A 20,603-nucleotide genomic window follows, 5' to 3' on the forward strand; every position below is an offset into this window, starting at 1 on the left:
ACACACACACACACACACACACACACACACACACACACACACACACACCCACCACCACCATCACCACCACCAGGGAGTAGCTTTTGGATGTGTGTCAACTTCTCAGGGCAATCAAACTTACTTATTTCCTTCCAAAGCCCAGATCTATTTATAACAGCAAATATTTTTATGAGGTTTCCTGGCTCCCTTTAAGTCCCATTTTCTACAGGAAGGCTTTCCCAATCCTTCTGAATTCTAGGGACTTCTCTGTCTTAATGATTTCCTTTTAATCTTGTGCATTATTTGTTTGCTTGTTTCCCCCACTAGACTGCAAGCTCCTGAGGGCAGAGGCTCTTTTGTCTCTTTTTGTATCCCTAGCACTTTAGCATAGTGCCTGACACATAGGAGGTGCTTTTTAACAAACACTTATTGACTGATGGAGGTTAATAAGCAGCACTGAAACCTTGATCTTACTACCTTTATTGTGCTCATGATCATAATGGTAACAATTCACATTTATTTGGAGCTTCATAGTTTACACAATAAAGTCCTACACATTTCTTGAATCTGTAAATACTTTTAGGGATGTGAGCATGTAAAATGGTAAAAGTAGAGAACCAGTAAGGGAAGGTGGATAATAACTCTAAAAACCTCATTAATTTAGAATGATGGATAGAAGATCAAACCAAATTAGCAGAGAGACTGACTCATATAATGAGGATATGGACTAACATTGTGACTGCACTGATATAGGAGACCCCTGGATGAAAAAACTCTCTGCCAGTGTAGAGCAGCCCCTTCTCTAAAGTCTACAGGCTTTAGACAGTTTAGCTGAATAGAGCACTAACTCGTTCAGTGAACATACCCAGGGTCACACAGTAAATGTCAGAAGCAGGACTTCAACCTAGGACATCCTGGCTGGAAGACTAGCTTTTGTTTTCTTAAAAGAAATTTTATTGACACGCAAAATATTTATAGCAGGTTTAAAAAAATAGTGTCAAAGAATTGGAAATTGAGGAAGTTCCCAGCCTCTGAGGAATGGCTGGACAATTAATGGCATATAAATGTGATGTGACACTATTGTGCTGTAAAGAAATGATGAAGAGGATGATTTTAGAGAAACCTGGAAAGATGTGTATGGATTGATACAGAGGAAATGGAGCAGAAGCAGGTAAACAATTTATATAATAATAACAATATAATAAAGACTAACAACTTTGAAAGACTTAGGAACTTTGATTAATAAAATAACTGGAAGATTCATGATGGAACATAACCACCTACTTTATCAAAAGGGGTTGATGGACTCAATGCAGACTGACACATAACATTCTTTTCTTTAACAGTCAATGTGGGGATTTGTATATGTTTATAAACAGGATTTTTCTCCCTTTCCTTCTCAGTCTTGGAAGGAGTTGGAGGGAGAAAAAGGGAGAGAGTGAGAAGGAAAATTTTTGCTGATTAAGAAAAATTTTATTAAAAAATAAAAACAAAAGAAATTTTGTTGGTTTTGAGTATGGTGCATATAAAATATGTATAAATACAATATCTATGGATAGAGTGAGGTAAATTAATTTTTAAAATTCTAGTTTATGGAGAATTATAAGACCCTTTATTATTTCATAAATATAAGAGAACTTTTTGTTTAAGTTCACATATGAGATTGAATTACTATATACAGAATTAAGTCTCCATTCCTAAAAAATTTAAGGCTTAATTTTTAATTCTTTGGGTTCCAGAAGTTCTGATTTTCACTTGTTATGCTTTACCATCAGGAAAACTGAATTTAGGGAGAATTTAAATTAATTTAAACTTTTTTCTAAATAAAGGTCACAAATATTGTCTCTAAATTATGTCAACTACAAATTCACAAAGTTTTCTGTATTCTACTTATCAGTCCTTATTTTTTATGCTTGAACAGAACTAAAATCCTATTTGTGAAGCTTTTTAAATTTATCAGCAATTTAACCCAATTTTCACAATCAATTTAGGCATTAAACTTTTACAAATCACTTAAAAGGGTTTTTACATGCTACATTTAGACCATTCTCATACTTGATCATCACCTCCTTCCCCCTCCCCAAATACAGCATCACCAAAGTTGAACCTTGAATTACTTTTACATTTCACTAAAACCTTGCAAATAATATCCTCAAACATTGGGCCAGAACAAATGCCACACATCCTAGACAACTTTTCTTTGTTGATATTTATAATCTCCATTTACAGGCAGAGGATCACAAGCCACTGATGTCCAAGCAGACATTTTATTGTTCTGATAAATGGCCTCCATTTGTTAACTGCATGCATACAGTTCAGTGATGGACATTGCTGAAAATTTCTGAATATAACATTGTTTTAAAGCATGGCAGCATAGTGTAGTAACAAGAGTGCTAGACTTTGAAATAGGATTCAGGAATTCAAATTCTCCCTCTTATCCCTATTAACTTTAACACTGCAGAGAAACAGCTTCACCAGATTGATCTGTTTCCTTATTTGTAAAATGATGTCACTGTACTATACCAAACTACCAGGGGACATTTTATTGAGGCCACAAAAATCATTTAAAGGAACAACTGATAGAATTTCAAGGAAAAGAATAAGAATGATGAAGGAACAGGACCTGCAGACTTTAAATCATACTCCAAAGCAGTCATCAACAGTTGAGTATAAGCAAGAATGAGTATAAAGAAGAATCAAACAACTGAAGTCAATAACCCAGTGTTAGAGAAACCTGGGAACAAAAGTTACTCAGTAAAGAACTCCCTATTTGATAAGAATTGCTTGGGAAATCAGGGAAGCGGTTTGGCAGAAATTAGGTTTAAACCAAAATCTTACAGCATATACTTCATTAAGCTTAAAAGGAGCTGAGGAGTAAAGGACATGCCATTAAAAAAAGAAGGTAATCGGATAAAGTACATTTCAAAACCACGTTGAGGGGAAGAATTATTAACCAAATAAGGGAAACAGATCATTGCAATGACGTAAAATTGAAAAGCTTTTGCACCACTAAAATTCATGCAACTAGGTAAGATGAAAAGCTATCTGATGGGGAAAAATTCATTTTATCAGCTATCTCTGACAAAAGCATCTCTAAAGATATTGAAGTTATATATGGAATACACCAAAATTCATTCCTCAGTAGATGAGTGACAAAAGGATAGAAACAATGTTCAAAAGGATTGCAAATCACTAAGTTTGCTCCAAATAATTGACAATAAGAGATACTGAAATGAAGACAACTCTGAAACTTCACCTGAAACTGAGTAACATATCAAAGGCAAAAAGATGGCAACGGTCAATATTGGAAGGGTTGAGGGAAGATAGGCACACTAATTCACTTGTGATGTAGCTGTGAACTGGTCCACTCTTTCTGGGAAGCAATTTGCAACTATGCTTAAAAAAACATGACTCAAAGGATTCGTAACCTTTGACTCAGAGACACCATGGTTAGAAAGGTCCCATAATACAACAAAAGATTGACAGCAGTGCTTTTTGTATTTGTAAAAACTGTAAACAAAATCAACTGAAGAATGGATAGATGGTAGTACATTACTGTAAGCGCATGCTATTGCAATGTAAGAAGTGCCGAATATGAAAATGTAGAGAAACAGAAGAAGAGCTCTATGAATTGAAAGAAAAGTGAAGCAGAACCAGGAAACAATACCCTTGGTGACTACAATGGAAAGGGAAAGAACAATTCTGAACAATGAGAATTAGATGCTGCAAAATAGTGGCCAAGGTTGATGCTAAGTCTTGAGAATATGCCTCTCCTCCCTTCCTTCTTTGCAGAGGAGGGGTACTATGATTGTAAAGCATGACATGTAAGGCCAAACTTGCTGGATGTGCAAATTATAACTCTGGGAGGGGGAGGATAGAAGACATGCTGGAGAATATCAGTTATAGAAAAAAGATGAATAAAAGTTAAAACACAAAAACTTAATGAATGGATTCTTAAGCAATTAGGGGATTTTAATTCCATATTATTCTATAATAGTATAAAATAATATATAATTTATTTTCTTAATACTTGCATTTTAATGTTTGTTTTGACAGTGCAAAAATAGGGATATAACCATGAAATGAGAATGACAGTTTATGATAGTAGAGGATTAGAGGATGTTCAGAATGATTAAGAACCAGAGTCCCTGCCATTCACTGCTAACTCTACAACAAGTACTCCTGCCCAGGAATGAATTTGGAATGGAACAGACAAGGAACATTTGGATTCATATACGCAAGCCAGCAGCCAAATTTCTAGGCCACTAGAGGGACATAATTTGTTTCCAAGGTGAGGGAGAGGTGTAGTTTAAAAAGAGAAAGACAAACAATAGTGAAACATCAGAGGGAAATTAAAAATCTATTTGATTTACCCATTGTATTCCAAAGTGAAATCCAACACCATGGCCTTAGACTCTTCTGATACTTGGATTATTTTATTTTAAAAACTATACCCAGCCTGGCATATATATCTTCACTAATCCTAAAACTGTTTAATGTAATTACAATGAGAAAAGATGGACTTTTGACTTAAGAACTTTGGTCAACCCAATAAACAAGCATGATTCTTCTCTTGACAGAGAGGTGTAGAATGAGACAGCTATTTTAAGGATATGGCCAAAGTGGGAATTTATTTTGTCTGATTATGCATATCTGTTATGAAGATTTCTCTTTTTTTCTGTCCCCCCCCCCCTAATCCCAGTAGGGTAGATGAGAGGGAGAAAAGTAGATTTTAATTAATTGAAAAAAATTATATTGAAAGTTACCATGTTGTGGACTTAAAAGTTATTAGAGATACAATCTACTCTTTGCTCTGCCATTAACCAGCCAGTGAATCTGAAAAAGTCACCCCACAGATGTATGATAAAAAGGTCAGAATGTAGAAGGTCTTTGTGATCTCTTCTAGGACTGGCATTCTGTGATTCCACAGTTTTTAGATAGAATAGTCAAAAAAAAAGGTCTGACAAGTAAATAAAATGGAATTCCAGTGACAGTTTAGATAGTACTTTTACCATTGCTTTCTGCTGTTAAGTTGAGATGTAAAAACAAACACATAAACAAAAAAACCAGAGTGTGCCTAAAAAAATGCCCAGTTAGCCGCCCCCTTTTCCAAGAAAAAATTAAACTCTTTTCAACAGCGGTTGCAGCTGGTTATTCACTTTATTCTACACTGGTCAGAGTCATTCTTCCGAAATAGCTTCATACCACAGTTTCAAAGCAATCTGGGCTGGCAAAGCCATGAGTCTCAGTCATGAGGAAGTTTGTTTCCCTGCTGGGCTGCTGTCTGATTACAGCAAGCCCAAGAATTTTAGCACTGGAGACATAACCCCCAGAACAAAATTTAAAATAAAAAAAAAAAACAAAAAACCAAACAACAAAAAAGCAACTGCCACCTACTGAAGTTCAAAGATAGAGATTACTGGTACATCTAATTTTGTTATGGCTACCATGAAAGGAAAGGTTGCTAAAAATACTTTTGCTGAGGAAAAATTTGGTCTGCCTTGGAACACTGAAGCTCAGAACTTCGAAGTCAAGCCACAAGTGGCTCAGATTAACCTGTGAGACTTTAAGACATCATTTACCAACTCTAGCATTATTATTATTATCATTGATAATAGGATCAACAAATGTTTGCAGAGAATCACTGATGTTCCTGAATGAAAGGTGTCATTCCAGTATAGCTAATCCTGGTACTGTTTGATAATTACTAGAAGGCAAATGTAGTGTTATTTCTCTTTACAGAATGAATTATAATTCTGCCTCAAATACTTTAGCTGAGTAACTCTTGTCAAGTCATTTAACCTCTCTGTGCCTTAGTTTCCCTATTTGTAAAATGGGTATAATATAAGCACCTACCTTCTTCAAGGGTTGTTTTGAAGGCTAAGTTAGTCTTAAGTGTTATATTATCAAGTGCAAGTTACTATTGTTATTTTTTGTCTAAGAGCTTAAAGGGATCTCAAGAAATCAAGTAGCTTTGGCATTTCCTTCTTTTTACAAATGAGGCGACTGAATTTAATAGAGATTACATGATTTGCCTGCTCCAGGTTACACAGGTAATAAGTGACCTCTGAGTATTTACTCCAAGACTCCCTTTCGGTATGATAATATCACGAATTATGCAATAGGGTATTTAAAACATCATGGTTTTTTATAGCCTCTGTTGCCTGGCACTGTCTTCTGTGCCCAATGACTGCTCAGTAAATGCTTATACAATTGAATGCTTCCTAACAGTAGGTTTTTGGAGGGGAATTTAAGCAGCCCAGACTTCCAGGCTCTAGTTCAGTGTCATGTCCAAAGCTGTCCTACCATTTATGGCAAAAAGAGGTACGGTCTCGAGCATGGATAAGATAGAGGAAAAGGGTTCAATTTCCTGCTAAACTGAATTCTGATGCAACTCCAACTGGAAAAGGGTAGCTTCATAAAAAGAAATGTTTTGAAGCCTTCTCTACAAACCCTACAGAAAAGACTTCATTATAGAAGAGTCCCATCATTCTGCTCAGCTCAAATCTTTCATCTTTCAGACCATCTCACACCAAAGCAAAGAAAGGGAAGAGATGATATGAAGTTTTATAGACACAGGTCCCTATGATCCACAGCCCACAAAACAGATGGTCAGTGGCTATGTGTAATAGGAATGGTTTGTTTTTTATGACAAAGAAACAAAGAACCATGAGACTAAAAATACTTCACTCAAGCTGAGAAACTTTTTCAAAAATCTTTCTTAGAATTTGAACAGAATAGCAAAAAAGTTATATCTATGTTCATTAGGAAAGCTTTACTGAAATAATAAAAAAAAGGTATGATATTAGAAACCATCACAGAATTACCACAACAATTTCAATGATCCAGCCAGGATCACATGATTGGCCAAAGCACACACTCTCCGACCACTAAATAACAAGGCAAAAGAATCAAAGAGAACCATCTTTTTTAGTATGAGGGAGGCTGGAAGTATAAGTAGCAACTGGATTTCATCAAAGGTAGGGGGCTGATGGTTAAGGTTGCACCAATATCATTGGTAAGGAGTACAAATGACATACTGCTTCATAAAGTGGCCCAATTAAAAAATTTTTTTTGCATTAAGTAAAATCATTTTTCCCATTGTTGTTCTTCTAGCCTTCAAAACTAGAATATAAAAAGGTAAGATTGTACCAAAAAAATGGTCAACCTCCCCAAAAAGCAGGTATAAGAAGCAGGAATGATAAAATAACTCATGATGATGGCATCCCATACTCCATTTTTGTTTCTGCCCAGGACCCTTTGCCATAAAAAGACATGGCATACACTGCTATAACCAATGGAAAGAGTGTCCTCCCAGAGTAATTAAAAAAAATCAATTGACAAGCATTTGTTCAACATCTACTATGTTCTAGGCACTGGGTAGAATGAAAGCCAATCCAGTGCCTATGTCCAGACACTGGGGATTCAAATACAGAGGATGAAATGGTCCTTAATTCCATTTGAATAGGAAAATAATCAGAAAGATTGTAAGAGAAAAAAAAAAGAGATAACATGAGAAAGATAAATTAGAAAAATCAGAAGTGGAAGTCAAACAATAGCCTCCAGAGAAGTCAATCAAGTATCCTCTGATGTGAGATCTTGAGGTTGTAACAAGATGGCAGGGGAGACCAAGAAGTCTCTTCATGTCTCAGAGGTCCCTCCCAACTCTAAGAATCTTGGAGAATTCAGTGGGGGATGAAATAGGGGAAATGGTTGGCCTATAGATGCTCTAAGCCTTTATTCTCTCTGCCTGTTTTGTCCTAGAATATCAGAAACGTTTGTGTTTACCTAAATGTTTTGCATCCATCTCTCTGCTGGGACAAAACTACATCCCAAAAAGAGAAAATAAATGATTGTTCTTCCTTTTGCTTTATCTATTTTTTGGATGGCTCCCATCTCTGTTTTATCTACTTTAAATAAAATGTTTCAGAGACTAATGGTATTAAAAAACAAAACAAAACGGAAGGCTCATTTCCCACCACTTTAGAATTTTTTTTTAAATAAAGACATGAATAACAGTAGAGTATAGTAGGGGCATTACTTCTCCCATATTGTTACTTTAATGCCTCATCACAGCCTGGAGAGGAGCCATGACCCTGAAAACCTATGGCAATAGAGAGAAGAAGGTGGCATCTTGGGTGGTACCAAGCTTGGAAGTTTTAAATGTGGGTCAAACTCATCCAAGGACCATCTGAAATATTTATTTTTTATTTTACTTGTATCCCCGGCTTTTAGTACAATGCCTGGCATGTTCAATTGTTTTTAATCATGTCCAAATATTCATGACCCCATTTGGGGTTTTCTTGGCAAAGACACTTGGAGTAGTTTGTCATTTCCTCCTCTGGCTCACTTGACAGGTGAGAAAACTGAGGCAAACAGGGTGAAAAACCACGAAGCTGAGTCTTCCTGACTCTGGGCCTGGTACTTTATCTACCTGTGCCACATCAATGCCTAGGCTGGCACATAGCATGCACTTATTAAATGCTTGTGGCCAAGGGCTCTTTGTAAGTGATCCTAGACTGTGCTATTCTTTGGGCTGTCAGTTTCCTCCTAGTTCTTTAAATGAGCCAATATATGTAAGTAATCAAATGAAATACTACGTGGGAGCCTTTATTTCCTTCTCATTTCTTGGGCATGCTCTGGATAACTGACCCTCAAATAGGTGAGATGGTAACTCTGATTATTACGACCTTTGCTTCTGACTGAAGCATAAGCAAGAGGGCTAGGTCCTCTGAGAATCCAAACATCTGGTGGTGGTGTTGATCAACAGCTCCAGAAGGAGACAGCCAGACAGCAGAACAAGCCAAGTGCATGATTAATATACCAATTGTAAAAACAGCTCCTGAATAAATAAACAGTTGACTGGAATGTAGTGCTAAGAAACTCACAGAAAGCGTTAAGAGAATATGGTCCTAGAAGCACTCTCAACCTGGTTAGTCTTCCGATACGTTATTTTTTTTTTATCATCAATCTGATCCTTCACGGAAATCCTTCAATGTTTCTTATGTCTTCTCCATCATGAGGATATCCAAAATGGAAAGAGAAGGACAAACATAGCTGAGAGGTCGTTGGTGAGGAGTGCTTTAAGTAAATTCCATTCTACAGTTCAGAATTATATCCAAGGATCATGAAAGAATTTTGTACCACAAGCCAAGGGATGAGCAAATAGTGTCCTGACCACAAAAAGGGGCGAGGGCGAGTAAATTTTGGAAATTACAAACCAGTAAAAACTGGCAAGGTCTCCAAAAAATTTTCAGATTATTAAATAGATGATTTAAAAGAACACAAAGGGCAGGTGGATAGTAGGGCAAAGCACTGGGCCTGGAGTCATGAAGACTTGAGTTCAAATCCAGCCTCAGACACCAACTAGCAGTGTGACCCTGGCAAATTTCCTCTTACCCTTTGTCTGCTTTTCTTCAACTGTAAAATGGGGATGAAAAGAGCATCCCCCCCCCCCCGGGTTATAGTGAGGACCAAAGGAGATAATATTTGTAAAGGGCTGAGCATGGTGCCTGGTACATAATAGGCGCTTAATAAGCACTCATTTCCTTCTTTCCTTCCTTCCTAAAAGAGAAGTCGGAATGAACTAAAAGTCAGAATGATTTTACTAAAAAAAAAATGCCAAATTCACCTCATTTCCTATTTTGATAGGATTTAGTATAATTCATATTTATATGGCTTAAAAGTTATCACTTCTGGGGGTAGCTAGGTGGTGCAGTGAATAAAGCACTGGCCCTGGAGTCAGGAAGACCTGAGTTCAAATCTGGCCTCAGATACTTCACACAAAAACTAGCCGTGTGACCTTGGGCAAGTCACTTAACCCCAATTGCCCTCCAAAAAGCAAAAAAAAAAAAAAGTTATCACTTCCTTACAAGTGTCCTGTGAGATTGGTAGTATACATGGTACTCTCTCTATTTTACCAAAAAGGAATCTGAGGCCCAGAGACTCATCGTCATCCAGATAAGTAAAGAGCTGAAGCTGGGGCTAAGATCCAGGTGACTGGAGAGGAGGTGGAGCCTTCAGCCAAAATTTAGGAAAGTTCAGAGGCAGAGGAGGAATGGGGAGAGTAAGGTAAATGAGTTTGGCATTAGGCCCTATTCCCTCTGCACTGTAGGACCTGTACTCAGGAGCGACCCTCTAGGGCTACATTGACAGATTTGGGAGTCTTTGGCCTAGAGATGAGAATCAAACCCAGAAAAGCTGATGAGATCACCAAGTGAGTGAAATGGAAGGGAGCCTAGTATTAGGGGTATGAGAAGGAAGAGGAACCAGTAAAGGCAGAGGTATATAGTAAGAATGAGCAGCAACACTGGCTCATAGGTTGAGTGTTTAGGAAATGTTAAAGCTCAATATCAATGTCTACTATTACACTAATTGACAGACACTAGCCTGGGACATTTAAAGACTTGTTTTCTCCTTTTTCACAGCTGCCAATATTGTATTAAAAGTCATTACATGAGTGATAAACCTTTGGTAAAGGATTAATCTAAAGTCACTAGTTTAGGGCCTTTGAAACACTTTACAAATATTATCTTATAACAACTAGGGGAAGTAGATGCTATTATTATCTCCATTTTACAGATCGGGAAACCGAGGCTCAGGGAGGTTCAGAGGTACAAACCTTCAGCCTTCCAAAGCCAGTGTTCTATTTGCCCTGCCATTTAGTTTAACCATACAAAATCATCCTGGGGCAAGAAAGTCTGGTAAAAACAAAGAATGTGTGGGCTTGTGGATTTGGGGACTTTTTGGTGAGGTCATAACATCACATTCTGCACAATCAATCTTAAATAGCCAATTAAGTCTTAATGATGTGGACTCTGTTACTTTTCTTGGAGTGCTTGGTAAGTGCTCATATGCTTAAGTGAACTAATTGTTCTCTTGTATTAATTAATACTAAGAGAAGAAACATGTCATTGTAGAGAGAAAACTGATTGTGGAGTTAGGAAGACCTGGCCTTTGAGTCTTTATCTCTGACATATCCAGACTGTGTGACCCTGGGCCAGTCATTTCACCAAATCAGTCAGTGCTCCAGGCATTTCTCTGAGTCTAGAAATTTCAGAGCAGTGGCTGACCTGAATTTATAGAGCAAATTTCCTCCCTGGGAGTTTCCTATCCCAATGAAACCAGAGGTCTGGTCCCTCAAATTGATAGCAATAAGTTTCAGATCTCAGACTCATCACCACATTACCCAGAGTGAAATTAACACCCTGGAGGAACTTTTTTTTTTCCCCTTATTAAAAGTTACAGTTTCTGGAGCGGCTAGGTGGTGCAGTGAGTGAATAGAGCACCAGCCCTGGGGTCAGAAGGACCTGAGTTCAAATCCAGCCTCAGACACAACACAAAAACTAGCTGCGTGACCTTAGGCAAGTCACTTAACCCCAACTGCCCTACCTTTCCCTCTCCAAAAAGAAAAAAAAAAGAAAAAAAAAACAACTGGAAGGTGATATGTCCTCAGTTCCCTGGCTAAGGAAATGTTCAAGGGGAGCCTCCAACCCAGGTCCCCTCACTCCATGTGCAATGCCCTACCTCTCCTACTGCCTCTCCCAGGTATAACAGCACCAGGGCTTAGCACAGTGCCTGGCACACAGAAAATACTGAAGAAATGCTCCTTGAATTGACTTCAGGAGAAAAACCGAAAACCAAAGCTCTGTTTTATTAGTCTAAGGGATTCTGATTTCCTTACCTCAAGGCATCTCTTTTGACTTAAATTAACGGACTGTATTAGTAGATGATAGACAAATCATGAAGAAGTCACACTTTGGATTAAAAGAATGGGTGTGTAACGGGTGTCAGCTTTCAAAAAAGAAATGGAAAGAGACACAGGCCAAAGGAGGAGTTCTCTCCAGATGAGGTCTTGGCCCTAGCAAATGACACAGACAGAGACAGACACACAGAGAGACTGGGAGACAGAGAGAGGTGGAGGGGAATGAATGTGTTGACTAAACGACTCTATTTTTTTCTAAACAGGCAATATCCACTTGCAGAAAACTGAAAGAGAGTTTTGATATTTCCTGTTGGCCGGCCATGTCTTTCACTGCAGGATATGTGGAGAAAGGAATGTCAACTTTCTTCTCTCTCTGATCCTCCCTTTACCAAAAATGACCGGCTCAGGACTGGATGAAATCTGGGGCACTTTCTCCTGTTAGTCAATGTAAACACGCACGGCACCACGTGCAGATAAGCAATGAGTGATTTGTGAAGACTGAGTCTGTGGACAGCACAGGCCGGGCTGCTTCTGAAGGAAGGACACCCTAAGCCGATTTCCAGTCAAGCGCATAAGCATTTTTTCAGCACAGATCAAGTCCCAGGCACTATGCTAAGCACTGGAGATACAAAGAAAGTCAAAAATAGTCCCTGCCCTCAAGGAGCTGCCAATCTAATGGGGGGATGACGGGCATACAAACAAGATACATCCAAGATAAACTGGAGAGCATCTCAGAATGCTGAGGGAGAAATCTGATAAGTGAGATTCAATCTGAGGCTTTGAAAGAAGCTGGAGGGTGGAGATGAGGAGGGAGAGAGTTCCAGGGGTGGACAGACATTCCAAGTATTGATCTGCTTTTTGAAAAAAGTGCTACCATGTCTTTTTTTGTTTGTTTCTTTTTGGAGGGCAATTGGGGTTGAGTGACTTGCCCAAGGTCACACGGCTAGTTTTTGTATCAGGTGTCTGAGGCTGGATTTGAACTCAGGTCCTCCTGACTCCAGGGCCGGTGCTCTATTCACTGTGCCATCTAGCCACCCCTACCATGTCTTTCACACATGGCAAAATAATTAAGTCGAGGTAAGTTCTTTTCCTAATAGATAAATGTTTACTGTCCTAAAAGACTAAAAGACAGCAGAACGAGACTATCAGGGTTTCTCCCACACCTCCTATTCCCACTTCCCCCAGATGTTTTGAATGTCAACAACAACAGAAATAATGATAATTCTTTGGATTCAGAAATTGACCAGAAGGGCCACTTATGGAAAAAGTATCAGAGAGAATCAATGACATTGCTACTCCTCTTAAAAACAAAACAAAAAATGAGGAAACCCAGAATCCTGACCTGTGAGAGCATCTAATTCAGCCTCTACCAGAACAAGACTCCCTTGTATGTTATTTGGGGTAAGAGAAAAATCTACCTGCTCCAAGAATAGTCTTTTCCTCCAAAAGGCAATGAAACCATCTTTGAGACTTAATTGGTGCTCTGGATGATATCCTACATCAGGGCACTGCAACATTTTAAAAGGAGAGACAGTTTTCAATCACTCCCAACCATGTAGCATTTGTTTAACTCTCTGTCCGCCTCCTCTGCCAACCCCTCCCCACCCTGTCCTTTCCCCTTCTCTCTGTCTCTTTCTTCATCACTTTGAGTGATGAGTGAGTGAAGGGTGCTAGCAGAATGGGCCCTGGAGCATGGGTACACACCTTTTCACATTTGTGCAAGAATGATATAACTGCATATGGTGGCTAGAGTACATGTATTGGCCAGGATCAGTCTCTGGACCTTCTACTGTGTGTCTCTTTCCAGGACCTTCTACTGTGTGTCTCTTTCCGTGAGTAGAGGTGTCTGAACAGCAAGAGGACATGAACTCCTGGGTTCCTCAGTCAGAACTAAATGGCAGCAGCAGGAGATTCTGCACTGGAAAGTATATGACCAAAGAAAATGAGGAAGAGGGGAGGCCAGGTGGTGCAGTAAGAGCACCCGCCCCAGCATCAGGAGACCCGGGATCGGTTCTGGCCTCAGATACTCAGCACCCACACAAAAATAACTGGCCAAGTAACCTTGAGCAAGTTACTTAACCCCAATTGCTTAAAAAAAATGAGGAAGAGTAAAAGCTTTGGTTAGAGCCCTTTGGAGATGACTAAATCATTCTTTGACTGTCCCAATCTCACCAATGTTGTGGGGACCAGATAGAGGGACACCCTGTCCTATACACACCAGGGCCAAGGCACAGTGGCAGCACCCGATCCCAGGAGAAGGAAGGGTTTAGTAGCCCTTTCATGTGGACACAGGGGCAACAGGCAAGGTTCTAGTAAAGACTGTGAAAGAGACAAGGCCAAGGTATCTCTTTAGTTACTGTAATCTAGAACAGGTAAGATTGCTGTCACTACAGCACCTGATGATCAATGAACAATTCTTCCCAGGGAAGGAGTGGAAGAGGTAGAGTGACTGGGAGAAGCCTGCTTTCTAATGAAAGGGAGAGGGACATAAAAACTGCCCAGTTCTCTTAAAAGAAGGGGAAGCCATTCAGCAAAGTATTCTAAAGGGGCAAAGATTTGGAACCCTCCCCTTGTTGGGGATAGATCCAGAGAAGTGGAGGTGCTGCAGGGTGAGTTGGGAAATATCGAGTGGGTAATGGAACAGAGCAAGTCTTGGTACTGATCCTGGCACCAGAAAGGCTTTGGGCCAGAGGGTAATGCCCTGTTAGCTACACTACTATAAATGACTCGATCCTATGTGAGGATTGGTGACTGCATCCGAGGTGTCATCACCTGCACTATGGCCCTGATTCGGCAGGTACTCTCCTTATCATCATCAGCATCCTTCACTAGGATGGAGGTGGTTCACACCATGTGGACCAGGTCATTAAACTTTTTTGCTGAAGTCCTTCCCTGAAGGGAAATACATTTTCCCCTCAAGGGAGTCCTTTTTTTTTTTTTTTGGCACAGTTCTAATCGACAAGCCATTTTGCCTTACAAGGAGCCTGATTTTCTCATTTCAAGTCTATTAATCCCACGTACTAAAATGTGGAAATCAATAATGCATTTTTCTCAGACAGGAGTCACTACTTCTCAATCCCTCCCACAGTTCCAGGCCCCAATACCTGCTGTACTTTCCACATTAGTCTCTCACCTCAGGATAAATTCAGTTTTACTACTACTTAGTTTGTCAAGCCAAAAGAGTTGTCCTACCTCTTTAAATTTATGGGGAAGCGCTTATCTCTCCCTTCCCCCAACAAAATGTTGGGAGTACATTTTAGAACCAAGCTGGCTTTTGGCCAAACCAAGGACATTCTGGGAACCTTGTCAATAGAACTTCTCTACTGAGTAGGTTCAGGTAGGATGCCTGTTCTCAAAGCTATGAGGTCACATTTTCCAATGAGTACAACTGTTTACGATGGACAGGAGCTGCTGCCAGAAAAGACAGAAGAGTCAAGACCAAGCTTGAGTAGACAATTGAGAAATGGATGCTGGTTGACGCCATCAATTCATCACTCTAATAAGAGAGGGGCTTAATGGCCCTACTCAGGTTCTGAGCCAAGAGAACCCAATGTCCCAGTTCCTGGAGGGGCTGGCCTACATCATTCAGGATTATGCTGCCACATGGGAGTGGGGCTGGTCTTGTCAACATTCATCCTAGTTCTCAATCCTCTTTGAAGTCTTTAGTCATCATTTCTTATGAAGCAATAATAGCCTATTCCAGTTACATGATCATACTTTGTTCAGGTTTTACCCAATCGATGGACACCCTCTTTGTTTCTAGTTCCTTACCTCCACCACAGAAAGTGTTGTTATCAATATTTTTGTACATGGAGATTCTTACTCTCTGCCTGACCCCTTCCTTAGGGGGCAACTATAGAAGTGGTATCATAGGTCAAGGACTCTCTACTTTCCCACTGTTACTCCTTTGCTTCATACCTAGAACACTCTCCTTCTTATTTTTCCTACATTGAGAAATTCTTACCCCTCCTTCAGAAGTCCAATTTGAATGGTATCTCATATAATTTTCACAAATACTCTTATCAGTAACAGCCTTCTCCCCTCAAACTTCCTATAGCACTTTCCTTCACTCCTCTGATGCACCCATCATATAGTACTAAATCTCTTTTTGGAGCTATCAGATCTACAAGATTACAAGGTCCATGAAGACAGGAAACAGTGACTTATGTAAACTTTCTATCCCAACCAGCATCTAGCACATCTGCACAGACTATGTACTTGGTGTTTATTGATTTGGATTATGCTGATGGAAGGATCAAACAATGTATAATCTAAAGCAGCAAATTATCTAAAAATTATTTACATATAATACTGTGACATCAGACCTTTTATCCCAGACAATTTAACCTGCTGGATACAGTCTATGTAGGCCTTTATTAAAATTACTTTGCATTACCAAGCACCCCCAAGGTGAGGTAAGGGACCATAGTGTGCATCAAGAGGAAACAAGCTTAAGATCCAAAGCTAGACACAGAAAAACTGGCAACACTGTTTACATCAGTTTTGAAGACTTGAGAAATAGTTTAGAACGTAATTCTAAAGGGCAGTATTTTGAGAACACTAAAGAAATATGAAAGCAATCTGAAGCTCCAGCCCAAATTTCCAAGTGTAATTGCTTTTCAGCACAAGTTTTAACTTGTCCCCAATAGCAGCATATTCTACAGTAATCCTTTGGGATGTACAAAATGTATTTGTGCCTACAGTAGAATAATCTATAATTATCCCAAGGGATATTTTGTGTGTTTTTGAAGACGTGCAAAGTATTATCTCAGGTAGACCTCAGGTGTTTAAATTGTGAGCTATGCTTATGTCTCAGTAAATGTCCCTCAGAATTAATTTCTTTAAAAACTCATGTCTACTAAAATTCAGTATCTTATCAGGCCTGACAAAGACTAATAGCTCCTGAGTCCTGGAGAAAACAAAGCCTGTGCCAGTGATCTCTATTAGAATCAACAAACTGGCATGCTGAAGTTTGGAAAGGGAAATGAGCTCCTATACACATTTTATCCACTCCCTCCACCCCTCTGGTCCCCTCTAAAGTTACTATGAATTGTGGGGCACCACACAGAGCAGAAGCCAAAGTTTTGACATTAAAACGTAAAGTGTTTTAAAAGTCGAAACAAAAGTAAATGAGAACATGGACAGAGGCAGAATGAAGAGCCAAGAAAACAACATGCACGGTGACTACAAGAATAGAAATGGCCAGAACAATGATGCGCCAAAATATCCAAAGCCAGCAAAAGGAAATTATAAACAGCCAGCAGGACTCGAAAGAAGAGAGATGGTTAGACACCTCCAGACTGCCCCTTTGTGTTGGTGGGAGTTCCACAGGTCTTATGCCTTGCATGTGTTTTTAGACTTTTTCTAAGTATTGATCAGTTGTGCTGACTTTTTTTCCCTCTAAAAAAAATACCTCCATGCTTAATTGTAACCTTCTTTAGGGTGGTGGGGGGAGGGAAGGGGAAAAATTAAGTAAAAAGTGCAGGGCAGAAAACAAGAGAAAACCAATAAGGAAGCAAAGAAAACCTAGGCAGCTTTGGCAACAATGTGTAGTATTTATTATATAGGTTTACTTGAAATGGAAACATATTGTTTTATAATGAATCCTCTCTTGTGGTCTGCTGTGTACCTGGCAATGTTTCTTTTTATTCTTTTCTTATTTTGTATTTAAGAAAAACAAAATAATTACAAAAAATATTATTTGTTATATGGGATTATTTTTCAGGAGGGATGCTGGGGATAACCATGGGGAGGGAAGAAACAAAAAATATCAATAAAAACTAAGTAAATGAGGGTTTCACACGGCCAAGTAGGAATTGCCTTGAACACACAAGGGTGTGTTGTGAATCTCTAAAAGTAATATACCTTCCAAAGGGTCATGGATTTGGGGTTGGAAGGGGCCTTAGATCACCTTCCTATCATAGCACTTTATAGATGAAGAAACTGAGCTCTTTTTTTGGGAGGGCAATTGGGGTCAAGCGACTTGCCCAAGGTCACATGGCTAGTTTGTGTGTTAAGTGTCTGAGGCCAGATTTGAACTCAGGTTCTCCTGACTCCAGGGCTGGTGCTCTATTCACTGTGCCACCTAGCCACCCCAAGAAACTGAGTTCTTAAACAGTAATATGACTTATCCAAGGTCATACAGCCAATAAGCTGCCTCCATTTTGGTCTGGTCTAATGATCTTCACCTTTTTTCCACTTTGGTGACCCTTTGGGGCAGTCACTACTGGGGCTTCATGACCATGCAGAATTGCTCTCTTCCACTCCTGAACACAAATTCCCACAACTCCCCCTCCACACACACTTATATGCTATACTATTATTCCTCCTAAGCCAGTTTTTTTTACCCTCATCAAGACCTCCAGGCCCTTGACCCTCCCCTCTTTTCTCAGTCTTTCAGAGCAATGCTGATTTTTAAAAGCTTCTGAATGATAGTTCCCAGAAGCTAGAGCTCAGTGGCTTTCAGTATGCTGAATATTGGGCATTAGAGCCAGAAAGGAGAGAAGAAAATGCCTGCCACATTTATCTCATGTAGGCGCTAGTGCCCCCCAGAGAGACACTCAGCCGTGGTGTGGCTGCTCCCTCCAGGCACTGCGGCTCTAGCACGAATGCCATGGAAAATTGTCCAAAACCCTTCCCCTAGGTTGTGCAGAACAACAAAGGGAATGGACAGTGGAGGGTCTATGGTCTCCAGTCCCTGAGAGTTTGGGAGAGGACAATTTGGGGAAATGGGTGGACAGAAGGGTTTGCTTTACCTTGTCTTATGACTGAAGTGAATGTCCTTCAATTTACTCTGATTTCATCTGTTTCATCCTGAATTGGTAGGGGAGATTCAATGGAAATGGGGGCTCATGAGCCACTGAGATAAATAATGACTATTTTAGCACCATGGACCTGAGAGAAGTCAAGGAGCTTGGGGGCAAATTGGGAAGTCCCGTTGTTCTAATATCCTCAACCTTCTACAATTACTTTATTTATAATTTCCAGTTTTGTTCAGACTTTCACAATGTGCTTTCTCTTTCCTTTGGGCTGTTAAATGTTTCTAGAAAACATCTAAAAATTGAATTGACAGAGTCCTCTACAAATTCATACTATTATTCAGCGTCATCCAGGCCCTCACTGGCTAACGCTCAGTGATCTGCGTTTTTTTCCCATTTGTTTTTAAGGTCACCTCTAACTCTTATTTGCTAAAGCAGGTGTTCACATTCTCCCTCAGGAGATGACTTTGCCTATTTGATTCTGATCATTGTAAACTCCCTCAAATTACTTCCTGTTCATCCCCAAACCTTTGGATCTTCTATTCAACTTCTAGCACTTGCTAGAAGCCTAGTCTAGTGCTTGGCAAAAGTTGGGGAGGGGAGAGAAGTCTAAAATTCCACTAGTGAACAGAGAGGTCCACCTCCCAACTCCGTATTTGCACTGGCTGTCCCCATAGCTGAAATGATCTCTCCCTCCTTACCTCTTAGCTTTCCTGGGTTATTTCAAGACTCAGATCAAATCCTACCTTTCACAGCTCCCCTCCACTTTTCATCCCCATCGTCCCAATGCCTTCCCTCTGACATTCTATTGCATCATGTACGTGCCTGGTTATTTACATGCTGACTTCACAGGGGAACAAGACTCCCTTCAGTACGCCAAGAGATTTTTGCCTTTCTCATGTAACCCCAGAAATGAGCCCAGCATCTGGCTGGCCACATGGTGACCACTTAACAAATCCTTGCTGACTGACAGGCTGCAACGTGGTGGCTCACGTGGGGAGTCAATGGCGCCTTCTTCAAAAATACAGCCCGTAAGTGAAGAAAAAAAGGCAGAATAAGAATGGATCATGAACTAACTACACTGATCTCATGGAAAAGGGCAGCAGAATGTGCAAGAAAGCTTGATGAGGACCTTAAAGCAACTGAAAAATCATTATTTTATGTTGAACATAAAAAATGTTCAACACTTAATGTGCTGGAATGAATTAATTAAAATGTAAATTGTTACTAAGCATGTTTAGTTGGTTGTCTTGACAGTCAGTCTAAGGTTGTCAAAACTTTAATAAACTAAATCAAATTTGAAACAAAGAATTAAAATGAATTTGCAAAAGTGGCACACAAGGTCAGGCTACTATGACATTGCATATTTCTTTTTTTAAAAGAAAAAATTTATGGTTTTCAGCTTTTCTGAAAATGTTTAGCTGTTATTTTCCTATATGTAACAAATGAAAAAAATGTAATTATAAAGAGTACAAAGAGTTCAGCTCTCAAGGAGCTCAAGCTCTAAATGGAGCTCTAAACATGTATGTGTTCATCTGCAAGGTGGATGGAAAGGTCCAGAAGCATTAAGGCTTCAGTGGCATGGAAGACAGAAAAAGACTAAATGGAAAATTATGCTAAAATAAAATCTAAAAAACAATTCACTTGGACCATCCAATATGACTATGGCTGAAATGTGGTGGCTCACGTGGGGAGTCAATGGTGCCTTCTTCAAAAATACAGCCCTTAAGTGAAGAAAAACAAAAGGCAGAATGAGAATGGATCATGCTACTTTTTATGACAGAGTATACACATACCCAAAGACTCCTATTCTAATGCATCATATTAAATAATAATAATCATCAGGACGGCTGAGTGGCACGGTAAATAGAGCGCCGGCCCTGGAGTCAGGAGGACCTGAGTTCAAATCCAGCCTTGGACACTTAACACAACCCCCCCCAGCCGTGTGACCTTGGGCAAGTCACTTAACCCCAATTGCCCTACCTTCCTCTCTACAAAAAAAATCATCATATTAAATATCGTAGCTTTTAATGTGGAAAAGGTAGGATGTCATTTCAATATTCAGAAGTTTGTAATGGTTGCCTCTTCTAAAAGATCCAAATGCTACCCAGGGTGCGTTAGGCTCATCTATCAAACTGCTCTCCCTCTGTAACTATTCTCAT

At 39.6% G+C, this 20,603-nt stretch overlaps 1 protein-coding gene across 3 annotated transcripts in view; it reads right to left on the reverse strand.

Moving 5' to 3' along the window:
- The window catches only part of MYO1D (myosin ID), a 423,241-nt gene that overhangs the window by 343,068 nt on the left and 59,570 nt on the right, over positions 1 to 20,603 (reverse strand). The gene's annotated exons all lie outside the window — the stretch shown is intronic.

Source organism: Petaurus breviceps, unplaced genomic scaffold, assembly GCF_028583685.1.
Source record: "Petaurus breviceps papuanus isolate PSGF00001 unplaced genomic scaffold, PetGlider_PUasm1.0 186, whole genome shotgun sequence".
Taxonomy (NCBI): Eukaryota; Metazoa; Chordata; class Mammalia; order Diprotodontia; family Petauridae; genus Petaurus; species Petaurus breviceps.